General features: G+C 37.7%; 1 long non-coding RNA gene across 1 annotated transcript; it reads left to right on the plus strand.

The window, feature by feature from the left end:
• Positions 1-23,132: 23,132 nt before the first annotated feature.
• On the plus strand, positions 23,133-24,052 carry LOC145133429 (uncharacterized). The gene is made up of 2 exons (XR_013718582.1): positions 23,133-23,648; positions 23,795-24,052. It is a non-coding gene; the product is annotated as an uncharacterized LOC145133429 (long non-coding RNA).
• The last annotated feature ends 688 nt before the right edge of the window (positions 24,053-24,740 follow it).

The following is a 24,740-nucleotide window of genomic DNA, read 5'->3' on the forward strand; positions in this document are numbered from 1 at the left end:
AAATGGATAGAGATCATCAGAGCTGTCACACCTAAGTAAGAGCTAAAGAGTTTGAAGATCCTTCACAGAAAAACCAAATTGATCAAATTCAATGGAAACCTGGTTATCGGTTCTAAACGGTCGAACAAAAATAAGATTTTTAATAATATTAGGTGTGACTAAAACATTATGAAGATAAAAAGGATGATGGGAGGAAGGAAAGTTGGTTTGAACGACATGTGTAACGCGTATAGGAGAACCATTTACAACGAGGACATGTTTTATATGGCTTTTAGTGCTAATAGAAATGAATTTACCTATGTCTGAGGCAAGATGGGAGGTAGCATCGGTGTCCATATACCAATTAGGATCCGAACTATCATTGATTTGCATGACATTGAGGGTCTAAGAGATGTATGTGGTCAATGGTGAAAACCACTGAGAAGGGGGGAGAAGACCAGGCAAATGAGGGGCAACATAAAACGCTGCATGTTGTTAATGTGGGCTTGTGGCACCCGAGCTCTGAGGCGAAGCAGCACCAAGCGCAAACGACTGTTGTTGATGTTGTTGCTGCTATGTTAGCGGTCAATAGGGATGTTTCCAGGCAGCATACAGCTACATGAAAGGAGTCCAAGGGACTGAGTAAAGGGGCCAAGGAAACCCTGGTGGGTTCCGTTGTGTAACAATAGGTGGGCGGCGGTTGTCTGATGCATTGGAGCCACCACAACGTGGCTGTGACTATCTTCTACCGCCTCTGTTGTTGCTGGTGGAGGCCCATATTTTAAAGTTTTGAGGGTTTCCAGCATGAAGGGAATTTGGTGATGAAGCATGGTCCATGTGGAGAGGTTGAACGAGGCGGTTGCGGTTTAGGGTGAACTATTCTAAGGTTAAGATGTATCGGTATTTTAGGAGAGAGGGCAGCGGGTCTTGGTGGTGCAACACTGGGGCGATGTTGTTATACTTGGGTGACAAACCATTGATAAGGTATGTGATCAAGGTGTGCTCAGGAATAGGCGAACCAATGTTGGCGAGTAAGTCTGAAATTACCTTCATCCGTTTACATTATTCAGATATTGTGAGATCGCCATGTGTGAGATTTTGAAATTTCTGATCAAGTTCAATGGCGCAGGTTTGTTGATTGTCACAGAAAAGGGTTTCAAGATTGGTCCAGACCGTATGAGCGGTTGCATTTGACTTGAGAATCATGTTGAGGAGACTCTGTGTGACTGTACCATAAATCCACATTTTGACAAGATCATCGAGGTGTGTCCATGCTTCATCCTTGTCATCAGTGGGTTTGGAAGTCCTGGTGAGATTCTCTTTGACACCAAAACTGCTACAACGAGTTTGAAATAATTCTTTCCAGGCATCATTGTAACACTCGTGCTCCAGGTATTTTTTTTTTCATTTTCAGCCTAAAGTCTTAAATTTTTGCAAATCTGGTCCTTACACGGGGCTTACCATATGTGTACACTGGGCATAGTTTATTAAAGATGGCGGGGACTCCATTGAGTAAAATGGGCATACATGAGGAGTACGCATGGTGTACTCATGCTGATTCTAAAACCCTAAGTTTTAGGGTTGAGACCCTATTTAAACACCTTAAGTCCCTTGAGGCCTCTTCATGTTCAACCTCCACTTACCCCAAAGCAGTCATTTCGAAACCTTAGCTACTTTGTGAAGATCTTGAGCATTTAAATGAGTTTTTATGTGCTTTGTGAAGAAGGAATTCATTAAAGGAGCATTAGTGAGCTTGGAGCTTGAAGATCCGCAACTTTCATCCCATTTACAAGCCTCGTAAGGTATAAAGCTTGAACCTTCATGATTCCTTGGTTTAGATCTTGGTTAGCTTAGAGTTTTTCATGCTTTTGGTCCCATGGTTTTGGTTCTTGTGAGTAAAAGCTACCCTAGAGCTTGTGATTATCATATCTTTCCATTTATGAGGATTCTAAGTGATAAAAATGGGATCTTGATGGTTGCTTTTCACCCATGCAAGGGTTTAGAGTCATTAGAGGATGTTAAGGATCTAGGGTTTGGTTTTGGACTCCATTAAGCCATGCAAAGTCATAAATTTAGGAACTTTATGACTTTAGACGTCCATTAGAGTCAGTCCTGAGTGTTGTACGTTTAGTCTTAAGCTATTAAGATCATAATGAAGAGTTGGCAATTTGCTCGGTTACGCGGGGCGTAACCCCTAATTACGCAACGCGTAACAGAACTTTTCCCCATTTTTTGTGGAAACTCGGTACGCATAGCGTTAGGAAGGAGTACGCATGGCGTACTCCCAGAAGTGGAATTGGGTCATTTTTGGGCCTTGAGCCATGTTTGGTTGGGCTACCTTGGAAAGGTTAGAATAGTCTTTTACCCTAGAGAGAGAGAGAGAGAGTATGTAATGGACCTTTGATTATTATTATTACCCTAATTCTTAATTAGGGTTGGTTTTGGTATATATAGTGTGAGGAGATTCTTGGACCAACAGCTTGGGTGTGAGATTTATTTGTTATCGAATGAGACGAGTCTTCTCGCTATACTATATGACACTAGGCGTCGTATGTGCTTGATGTCTTTGTGACTCTTGTTGTATGCCTGAATACTATATGTATGTGGGGTGCAAACAGTTTTACACATTTGGTCCTCAAACTTTCAGTATAATGGCAATTTTTACCAAGAAAAAGAAATCTTTGAAACTTTTGGAGATTTGTTCTCGGGCTTTCAAAGTTGTCATTTTTGCAAAACGTTTTCCAGCAATATGAAAATTTTTGTTCATTTTCAAGTTAAAGTCGGTCCAGGAAGTCAAGATTTCGAAAATTGACATATTCTTCGAATTTTCCGGATTTGAAGCTTCACATTTTTTGTCACATGTCGAGAGGGAGTATTACATTGACAAATGCACTATGAGCACTTTCTCATTCCCATTTGGAGGTTTTATAATCATATTTCGATTATAAAAAGGGGGAAAGATTTTGATATGGGTATTCGAAAGTTTTTGGATATTTATATTTTTAGCGAATGATCTTTTATGATTGAAGACCGATTTGACTTTGAGGGGGAGTTACAATTGATTATGAAGTGATTCAGATTTTATATTCCGAAGTGGGTTTTTATGAATGGTTTGGAGTTCTTGATTATTTTTGGGATGTGCATTATGCTCAAGGATGGGTAATTTTCCTTGGAGTTTTGGATGCTCAAGGAGTTAAAGTTGTCTCTTGTAGCTTTGGATTGTAATGCCTCACATTCTAGAACCTGTATTAGAAGGTTATAAAAGATTTGATGATTTGATGATTTGCTTTTACATTTTTGTCATGATTGAGGTCTTAATTCGTGAAGTTGCTCTTTTGGAACTAGAATTTGGGTCATTCATTCCCAACTTTGAGGGGGAGAATGTTGGGGTGCAAAGCTCTCCATGGGATGTTGACATAGAAGGCTTTCCCCTATTCCATGTAGAACGTGATTGTGAAGGTCTTAGAGAAGGTGGAAGGCTTCTCATGTAGAAGGCCTTATGGGTTAAGCTTCCCTATATATATACTAGTTTAGTATACTTTGTAGGGAGAGATCTCCTATATTTTGTGTAGATGAGTAGTTTAGATTTAGGGCATGTTCGGCACGGAGCGTTTATGAGCGTTTGAGAGCTTCTAGCTTCTAGCGTTTGACAAAACGCCCCGTTTTGAACAGAAAGTCTCGTTCAACACTACAAGCTTCTAGCGTTTAGTTTAAACAAAACGCTCCAAATTGAAATGCTACTTCATGTACCGTTTAACAAAACGCTACAAGCTACAAGCTACCTGCTACCCGCTACCGGCTAATTTTGCCGAGCACGCCCTTAGATAGAGAGTATTGTATAAAAGGATGCACATGCTTATACAAGTTTTGTAGTACTCTATTATCTACACACTTGTGCTTAAACGTTAATTTGTGTCTTTTTGATTATGCATTTCTTAATTCCGTAATTGTCATTTCCTTAGGATCCTACAACATAGATGTTGACGTGGCAGTAGGTTTGGAGGCAAGGAACCGTCTGAACTGTTCAAAACCCAGAGGATCCAAAGCTGAAGGTGGTTGATATTACATAAATTAGTCATAAAATATAGTTAAATATTATAGTATTTAATATGAAATAAATGTAAATATGGATAAATATGATATAAAAACTTCATATTTGATAATTGGGGTCAAAATCCAGAGATAAGGATCAAAGAAGAAGAATAGATCTATATATGGAGCATATAAGGAAGAATTTTGAAGATACCATAAAAGACAGGATTAGTGGGCCTAAGTATAAGGGATAATGGCGCGAAGATAACTTTTACTTTGGGAAGACTTTTTGAAGATAACGGTTAGCGACACGAAAATGAAGGATTACTGCCACTAAGTTATTTATCCTATAGATACGAGATTTCCACATCTCAGAAAAGTATGCAGAAAAATACCTTCTTAGGTGCGAAAAATAACCCGTTGATTCGTCCTAAAAGGAAGAAGAGTTGAAAATGTGATATGTTGAAGAACTATTGAAGAAAGTATTAGGTTGGCAATGTTTAGCATACTTTTTATTTATTATTTCTATCTTTTTGTAAACATGAGAGGCTAAAAAAATTCTCTCCCTTTTAAATATAGATGAACTAGAAACTATGGTGTAATTTTGATTTTGAGGTTATAAAGTCTATATACAATTGTTTTTTTGATTAATTTTTCCACCTTAAAGATTTTATTTTTATTACTTGCATCTGAGTTGCATTTAGTATAAACTACAAATCTAATTATTGTGACTTGTATCTTAATGGATTTTGATCATAAACTATTAGGACTACTAATTTAACCAATCCTAAGGTCAAGTAATATTAATTGGTAATTCATCTTTGAGAGCATTAGTTTAACCAACTATGATATGATTAATTTAATGAACTTTAAGATTAAACTCATAATTAACTCATATGTAATTTTGACAATTAATTGGTTTATAATTTTCTAGTTTTATAAACATTAAATTAGTCACTTATTAATCATAAAAAAATTTAATTAGATCATAATTACTAATCTAATTGGTAAACTCTTTATACTTTATTGCAATATCAATTATTCACAATAGAAAATACGAATTTGAATTTTAAGTGTAAGTGTTTTAAAATCATTATCTTTAAATCTAGTAATTTATTTTGTTTGATAGTTAAAGTTGATTTTCTAAGATTTTAATTAAACAACCTCCCCCTCCCCCCTTTTAAATTTCCGTTTCAGTTAATTAAATCTTTTATCATTCATATATGTTCCCTAGAGTTCGACACCCTAATTACCGCAACTATATGATGTCACACCCCCGAACCAACACGGCGGAAATGTCCGGGGGCGGATGACGTCATTGTACAGTATCATCACAATTGAATATGAATGAACATAGCATTCCAAGCAACATACATTGAAAATACATACTTACATAGTTTACATTTTTGTACTTGTTCATCAGTTACACAAAAGTGACAAGAAGTAAAATTTTATGAAGTCGCCCCACTTGATCTCATAGTAGAGCTGATTACTCGCTACCGGTTCCCTGAAAATACAAGTCGTTTTGAAAAGCGTCAACTAAATAGTTGGTGAGTTCATAAGCATTTTTGTATAAAAATGGTTTTGCACTTGTTTAGAATAGTTCTCGTAGTACTTTTAGAAAATCCGATATTTTCTATGAAAATGATTTGTAAGTCTCGTTCCAAAACTGTGAATATATGCATGCATGTCCTTTGTTATCTTTTGTTTGTAAAAGTAAAGCGAACGTTCCCAGAAAATCCAATATTTTCTGATGTAAGAAAAACTGTAGTCTTAAACCCTAAGACCGGAAGTGTAAGAGACTGAATACTTGAAAAATGATTTGCAGTTCTATAGTTTAATAAAACTGATGAAGTATAAGCTTCCTGTAAACCAAAATCGTATTGTTAATCCCTATGTGAGTCGCTATAACCATGCTTGATGTGACTGATATGCCTGTCATGACGTTCTTCAAGCGTCGGTTTCGGTAAGATATTTGTCACCCTAGACTGACCCCATCTAGCTGTAGCGAACAGCTCAGGTGTGGGGGTGTCAACCCTGTATAGATCTATACACAATTACCTCGCTCTCCCTCAAGGAGACTCTGGTTATAACTATAGGACTTACGGTGTACGCTAGGTAGGTACGGTGAAGGAAAGTCTCACAAGAGCATTAACAGATTTACGTGAACTATGACTCCCTTTTACTTGCAAAATATGATAATTATGCCTTTAAATAATTATGTGTACCTTTTAAAAGTGTGGTTTGTGACTTCCAAACTATACCGATTATAGTTTATTATGTTTGTTTGTCAAGACAATTTGTATAATCATATATATAAATACATATAAGTTAACATATGTAGATGTTTTAAAAGAATATATCATATAAACTTACATCTAACACAAGTATAAAAACTTTTAGCATGATAAAGACAATTTCTAAATTTTGAATTTTCTGTCCATGTTTTTAGAAAAATTATAGGAAAATCATTGTAAGTCGAAATTTGGATCCGTAAACTCTGAGAGTTTAGAAAATGAGTCTACTTTGTTCATAATTTTTATTATAATTTTTTGTGGTCTCATACCAGTGTGAAAATGTTCATCTTCACAGACTGGTCCAAAATCATTTTGAAATGATAGGCAATTTTGTAAAAATCGCCAAAAATTGTAGAAAAAATCGTATTAATGCGTGCAAGTAGTCTTCAGAAAGGTATAAACCTGAACTATTTGCATATTGAACAGTTTTGAAAAATATTAAGTTTAAGATGGTCAAAACAGTCCATGAATAGACCATAACGTTTCTGTTGAAAGATGATGTTTAAGTTTAGATTATGTTTTGGTGTTGTAACTTGTATTCCCCCTCCCCCCCCCCCTAAAACTTGAAGAAAACATGAAAATGTAGGGTTATGAACTCAACCTTGGGATTTTTCGTGTGTTAGGAAGAAGAAGGAAGAAGTTTTCGAGCCAAGCTTGGTCTTGGAGTGATTCTCGAAAAGTTGATGTTCTAAGGATCACACATGAAAATGAGTGTGTAAATTGAATGATCTTAACACAAACATGTATAAAAACACTTTGAGTTTCACAAGGAACTTGCCAAAAGGCCTAGAACCGATTCTTGGTGGTGATGGAGCTCGAGATTTTGAGAGAACAAAGGAGTGGAGTTTCTTGAGAGCAAAGTGAGAAAATGGAAGTGTTTTGTGTGTGTGAGTGGTGATGTTTGGCCGAAAGATAAGAGAGCGGGGGGGGGGGGGGAAGAAGAGGGTTGACTTCTTAGATGTTTGATGTGAAGCTTGCCTAGAAGTATGATGGATAATAACACTTTGCATGGATATATGTTAGGTATTTACATGGAAGTTTGTGGGGGTAAAGGTGAGGTGTCACCACCTTTTCCATTTCTTTTTTTTTTCTATTCCAACCAAAAAGCATAGGGTTTTCAGCCATGGTGGCTACCCAAGGGGATTTTCGGTTTTAGGGTGGTCGAAAACACCCTATTTCCTTCAAGGGTTTGCGTTTTTGGAGAGTATGTATGGCTTTTGGGCTTAATTTGGCCCCATAAAGGGTTTTCGGTCCAATTAAGGCCCAAAGAAGGGTTTTCGGCCTAGGGTGTTGGGCCGAAAATTCCTGGGTCAAGGTCCAAAATTGTTTGGGCTTAGCTATTAGGTCAAGTTTTGGGCTTGCATGCGTCTATTTCCTCTTGATTCTCAATGTACGTTCATATGTATTCAGATAACATCGTAGTTTGAATTTCACTAATGTGATGTTGTAAGGTTGCACAGAGGAAATTGTTTTGTACATACATCACAATCTCAACCCTAAATTTGCTAGTTATGACATCATCCCCACGTTAGAGGGAATTTCGTCCCAAAATTCGTTCTAAAATAGTCTTCAAGAATGTAGGGAAAAAGATGGGGGTACTTCTGCATCATTCGGTCTTTACGGTCCCATGTGAACTCTGGTCCTCGCTTGACACTCCATCGGACCGTCACGGTGGGAATGCGGCTTTGCTTTGATCGCTTCACTTCTCTGTCCATTATTCCAACGGGTTCCTCGACGAAATGATGGTGTTTATCTACCTTAATCTAATCAAGTGGGACAATGAGAGTTTCGCCAGGTATGCATTTCTTTAGATTGGACGCATGAATGATAGGGTGTACATTGCTGAGTTCCGGCGGTAGCTGGAGTTTATAAGCCACCGGACCAATCCTAGCAAGGACTTCTAGGGTCCGATGTATCTCGGGTTCAATTTCCTATGCTTTCCCAAGCGTATCACCCCTTTCCAAAGGAGAGACCGTTAGCAGTACGCGATCACCGAGTTGGCATTTCAATGGCTTTCGTCTCTTACTTGCATAGATCTTTTGTCACTTTTTATTTACCTCTAGTCCTGCTCGAATTTGGGTGATCTCCTCGGTTGTCCCTCTGGTGATTTCGGGGCCGATGACCGTGCCGTCGGGTACTTGCCCTTTGACTAGCCGTGTGTTGGTCATCTCAGGCCAACACAGAGGTGGTATGCATTTGCGTCCTATATGGGGAGGTGAATGGATGGTCATGGCTAATGAGGATTGTGTGCTTGACGCCCCAAAAGTAGTGTCTCTAAACCTTAAGGTGAACACTATTGTCACCAAAGTTAAGGTTGTGTGTGGTGTAGTTGGCCTTACAATTCTTAGGTTTTCTTGGGAGTTCCTTATTACGAGGTTATGATCTAGTGGGATGTCGACCTTTGCTTGTTTCTTAAAGTTGGTCAAATAAGTCTTCGATTCGGGATAGGGAATATCGACCCTTGAGGATTGGTTTGTTTGATTCTTAGTAGTAAGTGGTCCTATGGACAATTAGCCTTTCCTCTTTATGTGTCGAATGGGTGTTCTCTGAAGTTCAAATCTTGGTCTGATAATTCCCATACTTAGTGGATCGTTCCATCAACCAGACACTTTCTGTGTTTATGTGTCACAACTAGCAAGTTAGGGTTAAGATGTTGATTCTTGTACAAGACAATTTCCTCTATGTAACCTTGCAACATTTCATTTAGTGAAATTTAAACTGCAATGTTATTGAAGTTCCTACATTCATACATTGTGATTCAAGCCGAAACAACCTCATGCAAGTCCAAAACTCGATCCAATAAGCCAAGTCCAATCAATTTTTGGGCCTTAGCCCAAGGATCCTCGGCCTAAAATCCTTATTGGACCAAGACTTCTTCAGTGGGCCCTATTGGGCCGATAACTTCTTCAATTGGTCTTTTTGGGCCGAAAATCTCTCTTTGGGCCCTAATGGGCCGAAAACTTCTATTGGACTTTATATTGGGCCGAAAACCCATATTTGGGCCTTAATGGGCCAAAAACTTCTATTTGGCTCTATATTGGGCCGAAAACCTTTTATTGAGCATTAGTGGGCCGAAAACTCTTTTGGGCCAAGCCAAAAATCCGAACCATTCTTTTTGGGCCACATTTTTGGGCCGAAAACCCTCTTTGGGTCGGTTGGCTTAGCTAATACAAAAAAAGGAAAAAAGATGGGATAATGAGCATGCCACCTCTTTATTGTCCATCATACTTCAAGGCTTTTACCTCCCATACAACCATGCAAGTATCCCATCAAGATTGAGGAAAGTTAACTTCTTTTTCCCCCTCCTTCTCTATTCTAGGCCGCAAACCCACCACTCCTCCAACACACTTCAAACATTTTCCTCTCTAAGTCTCAAGAACACTCTCCATTCTTCTCTCAAAAATCTCAAGTTCATCACTACAAAAATCGGATTCTACGCTTCTTGGTAAGTTCTATGTTAAACTCAAAGTGTTTTGTTTCATGTTTATGCCAAGATCATTCCACTTACACTCTAATTTTCGTGTATATGACCCTTAGAACACCACCATTTTGAGAATCTCACCAAGAACACAAGCTAGGCTCGAAATTCCTTCTTCTTCTTCTTCTACATCCCGAAAATCCCCAAGGTGAGCTTCATACCCCACTATTTTCATGTTTTTCATCCTTTTTTTGTGGGGGGAGGGGGGGAGGGGAATACAAGTCAAGTTTTGTTTAATTCTTTGGATCTTTGCATGCACTTGTGTGTTTATGTAACTATTTGTGTTGAAATGTTGAATGTTCATGCTGACACACTATAAATTCGAGATTTACAAGCCTCATGAGGCTAGGGTAAATCTATTCCTTGGAAAGTTTCATGTATTATGGATTGTGTTGAAAATGAAACTAGTTCACCACTAAAAAGGTCCTTAATCTATGCTAAAAATCATAAGGTATATGTTAATAAAATTTTGTGCTATAGAAGTTTTGTAGTATGTTTGTTCACTCAAAATGGTAAAATATGGGTTACACTCCAAAATGGTTGACTTTTGGTTTTATGAAATTTGAACATTTATACTTACACAAATAATGGAATATAATAAATTTTCAAGATTTCTATAAGTATTTTTGTAAAAATCATGACATGCTAGAGTCACACCAAGACGGTATATTTTGTGTTACAAAACACTTAACCAAAATTTTGGTGTGTTAAACAAACTACAAAAACTTGATTGTTTTACTAAAAACTATTTTATTAGTAAAATAGTCGTAATATGTCGTCATCAATTTAATGGTTTAAAAACTTAAAGGATTATGCTATTTACACAACATATATTACAAGTAGATAAGTCCATTAATGTTTATTTATAAAAAACATTATAAATAATTTAACTAAAACGGTATACAAAACGGAATTATTACGACAGAAAATTTCGCGTAAATCAGTTAAGGCACTTGTGAGACTCTCCTTCGCCGTACCTACCTAGCGTACATCGTAAGTCCTGTAGTTATACCAGAGTCTCCTGGAGGGAGAGCGAGGTAATTATGCATAGATCTATACGAGGTTGACACCCCCACACCTGAGCTGTTCGCTACAGCTAGACGAGGCCAATCTAGGGTGACCAATATCTTACCGAAACCGACGCCTGAAGAACGTCATGACAGGCATTTTAGTCGTATCAAGCATTGTGACAACCCGATACTTTCCGGTCAACAAAAGTCAATTCCGCTAAATATAAATTTCGAATTTTATTTATTTTGTCAAGCTTGTAAGGGTTGAAAACAACTTAGATTATATAAATTAAATTTATATAAGTGTCGGAACCAAAATCACGCGAAAAAACAAGTTTTACTTAAAAAATCTGCCAAGTCTCGTTCATCATTGTGTTTACGGCCGCAAACCCGTTCACGGCCGTAAACCTGTTCCCGACCGTAAACTCAACCGCTATATATATATATATATATATATATATATATATATATATATATATATATATATATATATATATATATATTCCCGGAGAGATTTCTCATTTTTTATCATTTTCACTCAAAAATCCTCTCAAATCTCTCCCAAGAACATTCAAACCTTCAAGATCCAACCTACAAATCTTCAAGTTTTCACCAAGAACACCAAGAACATCTTCAAATCTTCAAAGGCCGGAAACCGTTCACGGCCGAGATAAGTTCAAAGGCCAGAAACAGTTCACGGCCGAAAACCATTCATGACCGCAAACAGCCCCGAATCGTGAATCTTGGCTGTAAACCCACTTTTTCCACTTCGATCGAGTCTCGGTAACATTCCTAAACCAAAAGCAAGTGTTTTCTAACACTTTAATTAATGGGTTCACTAATTTAAATGCAAGTATGTGTTTAATTATTATTAGGATTCCGTTAATTTCGCATACAACAACTCGAGGGTCCTCATTCCAGTCTCGTTGTCCGGCACATACACGCAACCAACTGTGAGTTCATACCCCTACACTTTTACTTTTTTAAACTTTTTCAGCGGGGGGGGGGGGGGGGAATACAAGCAAGACACAAAGAAATTTTGTGATTTTATATAAAAGATTTAAACATGATTAAAACTTATGAAATTGATACAATCAAAAGATTATTACATTTTATAAAACACTTAGATATTTTATCCATTTTGTAAAATGCTGAGCATAAGGGGAAGTTTTCAACATACAACCATAATTGCAAAGTTTTCAGAATAATACACAAATTGAATACATTAACAAACATATAAACTATAATATGTATAGTTTATGGAACAATTACCTTATCAATGCACGAAACATAGATTCAATGCGAACAAACATATAAACTATATACGGTATAGTTTATGGGTCATACAAACAGTCATTTTATTTCAAAGGATTCATTTTATTCTACACTTAATCGTTAGTATAGCATTTTATGAGTGAGCATCTTCACGTACTTACCTAAGTACTAACAAAAGTCCTGAGATTATAACCAGAGTCTCCTGGAGGGAGAACGTGAGTTTGTGTATAGATCTATATGTGACTGACAATCCCGCACCGCAACTGTTAGCTACAGTTAGGCCGGCAGGCCTGGGTGACAAAGTCATTTCGATTCCGACGCCTGAAGAACGTCGTTCAGGAAATTCAATTGTCAAGTATGGTTATAACAACTCATAAATTTGGTACTAAATAATACGATTAATGTATGAATGGTAACAACTTCAATTAGTTTTATTTTAAAATAATAGAACTACTATACATACTGGAGGATTCCAGGGTTTTTATACAAGAACATACCATACATTACTGGTGATAGCCAGGGATTTCATACCATATTTTTCATGCAAAACAATACTATACAATACCACTGGTGGTATCCAGGCATATAAACTAACACTTTCATATACAATTATAGAACACAGTAACGAACATACACTTTTGTATTAGGGTTTAAGACTACTTTTCAAAACTAAAGAGAATATTTGATTTTCTTGAGAGCATGTAAACATTTTACAGATTCACAGACAGGTTTTCATTTCAAAAACATACATATGAACTCACCAGCTTTAATGCTGATACTCTTTCAACACCGCTTGTATCCTCAGGAAATCAGTAGGAAGGTACTCCCACAAGCTTTTAAGAAGACGGAGCTTATAGTGTCTCGTCTTTTATACTTTTGTTATACTTTTGCTGTATACAAACTATGTATCAAACAGATGTAAATATTTTACTTATTCAATGTAATGGTTGTGTTTACTTTGATTACTATGATGCAATTGTTGTGATATTGTACATGACGTCCTCCACCCCTGATCGTTTTCGCCGTCTGGGTTTGGGGGTGTGACAGATTGGTATTAGAGCATTGTTTATAGTGAACTAAGTATATTGAACCTTACATGATATACAACTATAAACGCTAAGGGGCCGCAGCGCTCTGAACTAAAAGTATATTTTTAAAATCTAAGTATTTTATAAAAAGTATACAAGTATACATACATACCAGAACCAGTATCACAAGAAGAACAAAACAAAAGTATTTAGGTGTTGGACATTGCTGTTAAACATGGGCAGTTATGTAATCATATCTGGAATAAATATAGCCTGATCAACTATATTTATTTGAGATACAACCAACATGTGTTTGGGAGTGATGGTGGTGTTGCAGCAAGTCTAAAACTTACCAAACTCCATACAAATGAGAACAATAGAACAGAACACACAACCTAAAATATTATAGGAGTATTTTGTCTAGAGCCAAAAACATTGTAGACATTTCATTCCAAGTGTTGCTATGCATTCTCTAGCGATTGTTTACTTGCATTAAGTAGACTTCCTTTGTTAATCGCTTGATAGAACATTATAACTGTCAGGATAAGATATACACTGTTCAATATCACCTGACTTCTGACAACTATAGAGAACTTATCTTCGTTTTTCTCATGAATTATTTTAGAGAAAGATGCCTCCGAAGAAGAAGTCCAACCGAAAGAACAACGATCCTCCACCACCACCACCTCCTCAGTTCGATCATGTTATGTTCCAGGCAGCAGTTACAGCCACTGTAGCTGCCGCCATGTCGAAGATCAATTCTGGAGGCACTAGCGGGTCGGGTAGTGGTACCCATCCCCTCAATCCCGATGGTGGCCAGGGACACCCGAGGTAGTGCTCCTAATAAGACTTTATGAACGCGAAGCTCAAATCCTTTGACGGAAATGGAGGTGTCATTGCCCTAACTCATTGATTCGAGAAGATCGAATCAATTTTCGAGATCTGTGTGTGCCCCGAGGCTAGCAAGGTGAAGTTTGCCGCCTACACCTTCACCGATAGAGCACTAACTTGGTGGAATAGCCGAGTCAAATCCCTAACTCTGGCGGTAGCCAATGCCATGGGTTGGGAGAATTTGAAAGAACTAATGCTCGCGGAGTACTGCCCATGGGGCGAGATGAAAAAGATGGAGCAAGAGCTCTGGAACCTGAAGATGATGGGTTCCGACATTGTTGCGTACACTGATAGGTTCAGCGACCTGGCTCTTCTGTGTCCCGGGATGGTCACCCCGAAAAGCAAGAAAGTTGAAAGGTACATTTGGGGATTGACGCCCCCAACTCAAGGGAACGTCTTGGCTGCTAAACCTCTCACATTTGACAGCGCTAAGTGTCTGGCGCAGACTCTGATAGATCACGGGGATAGTCATGAACTCGTAGCAGCCGTTCCTGAAACACCTAAGGAGAATAGTGGAAAGAAAAAGTTTTGGAATAAGCGCAAGGGCCAGTCTTCACAGGAGCCCTCCAAGAAGCAACAGACAGTGGCAGTCCACGCTGCTACCGTTCCTGCTGCTGTTCCCACTACTCCAACAACTCCCAGCCGTTATGATGGAAACCTGCCCCTGTGTAACAAATGCAACTTCCATCACTTGGGAGTTTGTAGAGAAATGCAATGCGACAAATGTGGCAGAAAGGGGCACACAGCTCGTTTCTGCAAGACACAAGTCCAACCAACCAATCAGGCCTTTGGAGCTGGAGTAGGCCAAGCCTGCTATGGTTGTGGAGAAACCGGGCACTTCAAGAGGAATTGCCCCAAAGCAACAACTGCTGGAAACACATAGAAGGTGCTAGCAATGGGCCAGGAGGAGCCAGCTGTTGATCCCACCGTAGTTACGGGTACGTTCCTCCTCGACAACTATTATGCATGTATTCTCTTTGATAGTGGTGCTGATACGTGTATGGGCTTGATTTAGTGAGTGGGGTAGTGTTTAGGTAAATTAAGCTAGAATAACAACCACAAATATATGGAATGAAAAGGATAGATTTGATAAACAAACTAGACCTATAGCTTGTAAATCTGAAGACAAACTAAGACCTATTAGTTTGAATTCGATCAACTCAAGGATCACGTCCAAAAGATGATAATTTGTAAACTATGACAATAATTCAAAGTGAACAAAAGGGTTCTTTGATTAAAATTCGTCTATTTCATTTCCATTCATAAACTTGGCTTTATATGAAGCCTTTATTACAAAGTTTGTGGTTACAAGCCAACCAACCAACTACTCATTAAAACTAGTAAATGAAAATTAAGGAAACTCTTGAAATAACACAAAAAACATCTACCACACTTAAGAATAACAAAAAAACGTCCTTGTCTTCAATTAGTCTTCAATTGCTAGTAATTGGTTATGAGAAGATGTAAAGAGTGTAACTCCCCAGGATTAAAGAGAGCCATCAATGATAAGAGTGTAACTCCCAAAGTTTAAAGAGGGCCATCAATCATACCCTTCCAAATGTATCCATAACCATCCAAGCATTGAATCAAACAATCAATGAAGTCTTGGATTTATTAAAGTTTTATTAATTTAATTAAGAAAACCCTAATTCATCAACTAGGTCACCATCCATACCCCATAGGCCATTAAGCCCAAACAATTTTCTAGCCCAATATTAAGCTATCCATAACCTTTTGGGCCTTCATTATCCATACACGGATCAAGTGCAGAGAGAAGTTTTGTCAGTCATGCATTTAAACACTTACTCAAACACAAATCCCAACCTTTAACCGAAACATTCACCGTAGAGATGGCTAACAGAAAGAAAGAGAGTACTAACGACGTATTCGTAGGATGCACTCTCATTCTAAACGATTATTCCTTTCCAATCGAGCTTATGCCGATTTCCCTAAAAAGCTTTGATGTCATCATCGGCATGGATTGGTTGAGCCCCAATCGTGCTGATATTCTCTGTTATGAAAAAGCCATTCGCCTAAATCTGCCATTTGGCGAAGCCCCGTTATTTATGGCGACAAAATCAGCACGAACCTTCATATCATTTCGTGCATCAACGCCCAAAAATACCTACGAAAAGAGTGCCATGCATTCTTAGCCAATGTCATCAACGAAAAACAAGAAGTCAAAGACCTCGAGAGCATCCCCGAAGTCTGTAACTTTCCCGATATCTTCCCCGAGGATCTTCCTGGAGTTCCTCCCGAGCGTCAAGTCGAGTTCCGAATCGACTTAATTCCCGGAGCTACCCCCGTAGCCAAATCCCATTACCGTCTAGCTCCAGCGGAAATGCAGGAATTATCCAACCAACTTAACGAACTGCTCAGCAAGGGATTCATTAGACCAAGCTTCTCACCCTGGGGAGCACCGGTCTTGTTCATGAAGAAGAAGGATGGATCTTTCCGGATGTGCATAGATTATCGTGAGCTCAACAAACTCACTATCAAGAACCGCTACCCTCTTCCCAGAATCGACGACCTTTTTGATCAACTTCGGGGAGCGAGCTATTTTTCAAATATAGACCTGCGATCGGGGTACCATCAGCTACGAATACTGGAGAGTGATGTTCCGAAAACTACTTTCCGAACTCGGTATGGTCACTACGAGTTTGTAGTGATGCCCTTTGGTCTAACCAACGCACCCACCATATTCATGGACCTGATGAATAGGGTGTGCCGTCCATTCCTAGACAAGTTCGTGATAGTATTCATAGACGACATACTTATCTATTCACGAAGCGAGGAAGAGCACAGACAGCACTTAATACAAGTTCTAGAAACATTGAGAACATAAAAACTTTACGCGAAATTCTCTAAGTGCGATTTTTGGATTAGGAAGGTAACTTTATTGGGTCACGTGGTTAGCGAAGAAGGCATACATGTGGACCCTGCCAAAATTAAGGCAATAGAGAATTGGTCATCACCGAAGACGCTCACAAAAATCCGTCAATTCGTGTGTCTTGCTGGCCACTATCACAGATTCATCCAAAACTTCTCTAGGATTGCTAAGCCTCTTACCGCCCTGAATCAGAAAGATGTAACCTTTAGTTGGGGAAAACAACAAGATACTGTGTTCCAGACTCTGAAGCAAGCCCTGCGCATCGCACATATCTTGTCTCTTCTTGAAGGGACAGAAGACTTCGTAGTTTACTGCGATGCATCCAATCAGGGGCTAGGATGTGTGCTTATGCAGCGAGGAAAGGTTATTGCCTATGTCTCGAGAGAGCTAAAGACACACGAAGTCAATTACGCTACTCACGATCTTGAGTTTGGAGCAATGGTCTTTGCACTGAAAATCTGGAGACATTACCTTTACGATACCAAATGCACTATCTTCACCGACCACAAAAGCCTACAACACATTTTCGATCAAAAAGAACTTAACATGAGGCAACGATGATGGGTAGAGCTACTCAATGATTCCGAGTGCGAAATTCGCTATCATCCGGTTAAAGCCAACGTAGTAGATGACGCCCTTAGCCGGAAGTAATACCCAGGTCGTAAGGTGAAAGCACTAACCATGACAATCCATTCGCATCTGGCCACACAGATCAAAGAGGCTCAGCTAGAAGCCTTGAAGCCAGATAATGTGGTAGATGAAGCCTTGAGAGGAATGGACAAGAACTTCGAAATCAGGGGTGACGGGGTTCGTTATTTCATGGACCGGATCTGGACACCAAGGTTTGGTGGTTACAGAGAGGCGGTCATGAATGAAGCCCACAAAACTCGATATTCCGTTTACCCAGGTTCAGATACGATGTATCTGGATCTCAAGAAACTATATTGGTGGCCAAACATGAAATCATAGATTGCTACCTACGTGGGCAAGTGCCTAACTTGCGCCAAAGTCAAGGTAGAATACCAAAAGCCCTCAGTTTTGCTTCAACAGCCAGAAATACCTGAGTGGAAGTGGGAGCGGATTACAATGGATTTCATTACCAAGTTGACCAAGACATCGGGTGATCATGATACCATTTGGGTAATCGTCGATACACTAACCAAATCTGCCCACTTCCTGCCAATCAAGGAAACATACAAAATGGAGAGACTGACTACAACCTACATTCGAGAGATAGTACGACTGCACGGTGTTCCTGTATCCATTATCTCGGACAGAGATAGCAGATTCACCACGCGGTTTTGGCAGTCACTGCAAAAGGCTCTTGGAACTAAGTTGGACATGAGTACAACTTATCATCCTCAAACAGACGAGCAGAGTGAGAGAACCATTCAAACCCTGGAAGACACCCTAAGAGCGTGTGTTATCGACTTTGGCAATTCATGGGACACCTATTTTCCCCTGATCGAGTTTTCCTACAACAACAGCTATCACACTAGCATCAAGGCTGCTCCATTCGAAGCCCTCTATGGCCACAAATGTGTAGATCCACTTTGTGCTGGGCTGAGGTGGGTGACACGCAGCTAGCTAGAGGTCAAGTTCCCGATAGCACTCTCACTGGCCCAGAAATCATCCGAGAAACCACAGAAAAGATCGTATAAATCTGAGAACGACTAAAAGCCTCGAGAGATAGACAAAATAGCTACGCCAATAAAAGACGAAAACCTTTGGAATTCCAAGTTGGTGACCGTGTTCTGTTGAAGGTCTCACCCTGGAATGGCATGATACGCTTCAGAAAGCGTGGAAAGCTGAATCCAAGATACATCGGACCATTCGAGATCCTTGCTAGGATCGGTCCGGTAGCTTACAAACTCCGGTTACCTCAAGAACTTAGCAACATTCATCCCGTCTTCCATATGTCAAATCTTAAAAAGTGTCTATCCGAAGAGACTCTCGTGATTCCACTCGACGAAATTGAGATAAATGAGAGTCTTAACTTCGTGGAAGAGCCAGTCGAAATCATGGATAGGGAAGTCAAGCGAACGAAACAAAGTCGCATCCCGATAGTGAAGGTTCGCTGGAATGCCAAGTGGGGACCCGAATTCACTTGGGAGCGCGAAGATCAGATGCAACAGAAGTATCCGCATCTCTTTCCCTAGTCCATAATTGTATGCATTTCGGAATTTCGGGACGAAATTCCCTCTAACGGGGGATGATGTGACAACCCGATACTTTCCGGTCAACAAAAGTCAATTCCGCTAAATATAAATTTCGAAATTTTATTTATTTTTTCAAGCTTGTAAGGGTTGAAAATAACTTAGATTATAGAAATTAAATTTATATAAGTGTCGGGACCAAAATCACGCGAAAAATCAAGTTTTACTTCAAAAATCTGCCAAGTCTCGTTCATCATTGTGTTTACAGCCGCAAACCCGTTCACGGCCGTAAACCTGTTCTCGACCGTAAACTCAACCGTTATATATATTTTCCCGGAGAGATTTCTCATTTTTCATCATTTTCACTCAAAAATCCTCTCAAATCTCTCCCAAGAACATCCCAAGAACACTCAAACCTTCAAGATCCAACCTTCAAATCTTGAAGTTGTCACCAAGAACACCAAGAACACTAAGAACATCTTCAAATCTTCAAAGGCTGGAAACCGTTCACGGCCGAGATCAGTTTAAAGGCCGGAAACCATTCACGGCCGAAATCAGTTCACGGTCGAAAACCATTCACGGCCGCAAACAGCCCCGAATCGTGAATCTTGGCTGTAAACCCACTTTTTCCACTTCGATCGAGTCTCGGTAACATTCCTAAACCAAAAGCAAGTGTTTTCTAACACTTTAATTAATGGTTGCACTAATTGAAATGCAAACATGTGTTTAATTATTATTAGGATTCCGTTAATTTCGCGTACAACAACTCGAGGGTCCTCATTCCAGTCTCGTTGTCCGGCACATATACGCAACCAACTGTGAGTTCATACCCCTACACTTTTACTGTTTTTTAACGTTTTCAGGGGGGATACAAGCAACACACAAAGAAATTTTGTGATTTTATATAAAAGATTTAAACATGATTAAAACTTATGAAATTGATACAATCAAAAGATTATTACATTTTATAAAACACTTAGATATTTTATCCCTTTTGTAAAATGTTGAGTATAAGGGGAAGTTTTCAACATACAACCATAATTGCAAAGTTTTCAGAAGAATACACGAATTAAATACATTAACAAACATATAAACTATAATAGGTATAGTTTATGGAACAATTACCTTATCAATGCACGAAACATAGATTCAATGCGAACAAACATATAAACTATATAGGGTATAGTTTATGGGTCATACAAACAGTCATTTAAATTCAAAGGATTCATTTAATTCTACACTTAATTGTTAGTATAGCATTTTATGAGTGATCATCTCCGCGTACTTACCTAAGTACCAACAAAAGTCCTTAGATTATAACCAGAGTCTCCTGGAGGGAGAACGTGAGTTTGTGTATAGATCTATACGGGACTGACAATCCCGCGCCGCAACTGTTAGCTACAGTTAGGCCGACAGGCTTGGGTGACAAAGTCATTTCGATTCTGACGCCTAAAGAACGTCGTTCAGGCAATTCAATGGTCAAGTATGGTTATAACAACTCATAAATTTAGTACTAAATAATACGATTAATGTATGAATGGTAACAACTTCAATTAGTTTTATTTAAAATAATAGACCTACTATACATACTGGAGGATTCCAGGGTTTTTATACAAGAACATACCATACATTCTTGGTGATAGCCAGGGATTTCATACCATAGTTTTCATGCAAAACAATACTATACAATACCACTGGTGGTATCCAAGCATATAAATTAACACTTTCATATACAATTATAGAACACAGTAACGAACATACACTTCTGTCTTAGGGTTTAAGACTACTTTGCAAAACTAATGAGAATATTGGATTTTCTTGAGAGCATGTAAACATTTTACAGATTCACAGACATGTTTTCATTTCAAAAACATACTTATGAACTCACCAGTTTTAAAGCTGATACTATTTCAAAACAGCTTGTATTCTCAGGAAATCAGTAGGTAGGTACTCCCACAGGCTTTTGAGAAGACGGAGCTTATAGTGTCTCGTCTTTTATACTTTTGTTATACTTTTGCTGTATACAAACTATGTATCAAATAGATGTAAATATTTTACTTATTCAATGTAATGGTTGTGTTTACTATGATTACTATGATGCAATTATTGTGATACTGTACATGACGTTCTCCACCCCTGAACGTTTCCGTCGTTCTGGTTTGGGGGTGTGACAAGCATGGTTGTAAAAACTCACATAGGGATTAATAATGGTATTTTCGAATAATGAAATTATACACTTCACTGGTTTTATAAAATATAAAAATGTGCTTCACTTTAGTACTTTACTATCACCACTCCAGTCTTAGGGTTTTAAGACTACACCTTTTCATAAAACATGAAATATGAGATTTTCTGGGAATACACACTTTTTTACTTACAAACAAAAGAAAACAAAGGACATGCATGCAATTATTCACGGTTTTAGAACGAGACTACAAACCATCTTTTTCACAGGAAATATAAGATTTTCTGGAGTTTTACAAATTATTACAATCAAAGATGTTATAAAGATTTTTATACAAATATGCTTATGAACTCACCAAGTTTTTAGTTGACGCTTTTCAAAACGACTTGTATTCTCAGGGACTCAGTGAGCAGGTATTCCGGGCTATGGATTTTGGATGTTTACTACATTTTGGAACATCCTATTTATTGTCACTTTTGTGTAAACTTGTGAACAAATACAATCTATAAACAATGTATGTTGGTATCTTTAATGTATGATGATGGTTGCTATGTTTTTCAGTTATATTCAACTGTGATGATACAATACAATGAAGTCATCCGCCCCGGACGTTTCTGCCGTTCTGGTGTAGAAACCAAGATTCACACAATATGAGATGACAATGCGGAAATTAAGAACAGTAGATGAATCAATCTCAAATAAACGAAAAATCAGTGAAATATTTCTACATTTATATGATCATCAGATCTGATTACAATTGAGAAACCTCACATGAAAAAGATGAACTCTCACTTTCTCTGTCAATGAGAAAAACGAAAATTCTAAGTGAAAAAGAGGCTCACACTAAAATAAAAAACGACCTAAACTATTTATAGTCCTAGGGTTTAAAATCTGAAAAACCCTAAAACTAATAGTTCAAAATAAAAATTCATCTGTCAAACATCTTAATATCTAACAATTCTCCCCTAAATGTTTAGACAGATGAGTAATAAAAAATAAAAAAATATAACGATTTAAACACCGGTCTCCCCTCGACATTTGCATGATGTCTTCAAATAAATTTGTTTTAGGAGAATATAAAATCTTGGTAAAGCTAAAATCTACTGAGTAATGGTTCGATCTTTCATGTAAAACGAAAAAACCATTGGATAATAGCAGGATCTTCGGTGTACAAATCATCGAATAAGAAGCTTTAACGGAATATTCTGCAGATTCGTTGTGTCACCGTTAAAACTCCATTAGCCGTTGCAATATTTTTTTTTTGCTTTCATACATCACTATCAATTCTCCTAAGTCAGATACAATAGCCAATAGGACTGTGTGCAACTAAAGAGAAATAAAGTGTAGGAACCTACTGACGGCGTGGTAAGATTGTAAGGTGGGGCTGCCTTGAAGATTAATATGTATTGCTTGATACGCCTAGTGTACAGTAGACAAACCTCCACATTTGGTTTTGCTTCAAGAGAGAGACAAGTACCTTGCATCTTTAAATTCACCACAATATTTCTTGAATAAAATATTAAACCCAAATTGTCTCCCTTTTTTTTTTAATTCTCGGTGATAAGAATGAATTGAAGCCATAGTACAACATTTCGGCATTTCCTACTTCATTCAACCACTCCATAGTTGAGTGACAACACATAAATTTATTTTCTTTCATTTGCAGCTTTAATGTAGCTTTGTCCCATAAATATAATATACTAAACATTCCTTTTTTTTTGAGCCATGTTGACTTCCGATTCAAGGTAAAAGAGAATGAAATAATAACCTTTGCATTTAATTCTCTTCATTTTCCTTGTGATTTACGTATAAAACAAAAAATATGCTCCATGATTTGTCATTGTCACCTTCTCTCTTCTTTAAAGCTTTTATGCCAACTTTATAGCAACATTTAATCCTCTTAACCCTTTATTGAGAGAGAAAAAAATATGTTATATTGGCTTTATCTCTCTCATCTTCAAAAATTAACAAATCTTCTTAGGAACCCAACATTCTTTAAAAGTTGGACAGTTAGTTCTGAAAGACTTTGAAAACCTTTTCTTCTCACCAAAATGATTACTCCAAACAATTTCGTCGTTGAACATAATCTGAATCATTGGAGACTTGTAACTTTTTTTCAGTGAGCAAAGAATCTTCATTAATTCCTTCAACCAAACCTGATGTGGTTTAACACTTTTGTTCTTTAGATGTCTTCTTTCACTCAATTTTTCATAGCTCATTCTTTTGACTTTTGTGTTTAATTCACATTTAGGTTCATGTGACTTTTTCTTTGGAACCCAAATTTGCCCAAATTTGCTTAGGTTTTCCTTTTTTCTTTTTGAACTTCTTGTATCTTGCCTTGTAGAAGGAATTTCCAGTCCATGAAGACACATAAAGCTTCCTGAAACGGTTCTCACAACTTCTTGATACACCTTATTTTCGATTTTGGTAAACCTTGTCTTCATAAATCACTGATTTTATGTAAGGTTTCATCCCATCAAAAGAATTACTTGATCTGGATGAAATATCAAGAGGTATTCTCTTTGATGCATCACCAATATGAAGAACCTTAACAATATCTTCTTTCTTTTCAGGTATAATATCATGAACTTTGGTGTATGAATCTTCAACAACATTCAGAGAACATGGATCATCAACATCTTTCTCCTTCTCTATTTCTGGAGATTTTTCAACCATTTTTACTTAGGGATATTCATCTGAAGTTTGATCATCTTTAACAATTTTTTGTTTCTGTTGCATTTTCATTTCTTGTTCTTCTTTATCTTTGACTATCAAATGGATTACATCCAGTTCATGTACCTATCACTCTCCATAGAATGCCACTTTCCGAACATGTCTTGTACACATACTTCCTTAGAAATCAGACCATTCTTCATGAGATGATATATTTCATTAGTAGTAAATGTTTCAAACTCATGAAATCCTTGAATGAGCCAAGCATCAGGAAAAATGTTTTCACAAAGAGTAAATGAAGCTTCAGAAAAATGTAGATCTGGCATTGTATCTTCAATAAAAACGGATTTATAAGAGAATGAATGTAGATCTGATGTGAGAAAATACTGATCTAACAGAAAGTATTCAAAAACTCTTCAAAAAACCCTTCAGATCTACGATGTTTCTTCACAAGTTTTTCAGATCTGATGTAGATGTAGCAATTTTCGAGTATAGATCATAGAATAACTAGAAAACTTACACCAGATTCGTGAGAAAGATTCAAGTACGAAAATATGTCAACTCTGATCTTTAAAAAATGAAAAAACATATGATTCTTCAAGATCAAGCTCTGATACCAATTGTAGCAACCCAGATTCACACAATATGAGATGACAATACGGAAATTAGGAACAGTAGATGAATCAATCTCAAATAAACGAAAAATCAGTGAAATATTTCTACATTCATATAATCATTAGATCTGATTACAATAGAGAAACCTCACATGAAAAAGATGAACTCTCACTTTCTCTGTCAATGAGAAAAACGAAAATTCTAAGTGAAAAAGAGGCTCACACTAAAATA

This window comes from Lactuca virosa, chromosome 8 (assembly GCF_052849685.1).
Source record: "Lactuca virosa cultivar CGN04683 chromosome 8, Lactuca_virosa_CGN04683_v6, whole genome shotgun sequence".
Lineage (NCBI taxonomy): Eukaryota > Viridiplantae > Streptophyta > Magnoliopsida > Asterales > Asteraceae > Lactuca > Lactuca virosa.